A 645-nucleotide genomic window follows, 5' to 3' on the forward strand; every position below is an offset into this window, starting at 1 on the left:
TCAGTCATTTCAAGGGCTTCTTGTTCTATAGGATCTAGAGCTTGAGATTTATTATCTTTTGATGGTGTACTTTCTTGATTTTTCGTATTTCTGGTATATTTTCTTTGATGTTTGTTCATTGTGGCAGGGGGTTTCACAGTCCACAGATCAGATGTAATGAGCAGAGTATCTTCTGTTCCACTGGGCAGTCTGATCCCGTCATCTCACATAGCGGCGACCTATATGTATGTATTTTTAAAGCAATAACCATTACATCCTTCTGCAACTTCCCTTTCGTTTCTTCCTGAACCTAACAGTATATCCTGGGTATCCTTCCATGTGCACCCATATAGATCTATGTTATTCATCTTAACAGTTTTATAATAAGTTCCATCCCATTGATTTACAGAATCTGTGGCCTGTACTGAACAAGGCCCTCAAACTTGGCCGCTGTCATCCTCTGCCAAGAGCACTGCACACAGCCACTGCTGCCAACTTCTCTACAGACATAACCAGGGGTGTGTTTTCCAGTTTGTTACTTATCACTAATGGCTTAGACTTAAGCGTAAGGATACTAATTTCTTTGCCCTCTACTCCTTCTCTAACGGCTCATCTTCCTTGGACTCCTTATCATTACTTCTTGAGCATGTCCTCAAATAATTATTC

The sequence above is a fragment of the Galeopterus variegatus genome, unplaced genomic scaffold, assembly GCF_000696425.1.
Source record: "Galeopterus variegatus unplaced genomic scaffold, G_variegatus-3.0.2 Scaffold649, whole genome shotgun sequence".
Taxonomy (NCBI): Eukaryota; Metazoa; Chordata; class Mammalia; order Dermoptera; family Cynocephalidae; genus Galeopterus; species Galeopterus variegatus.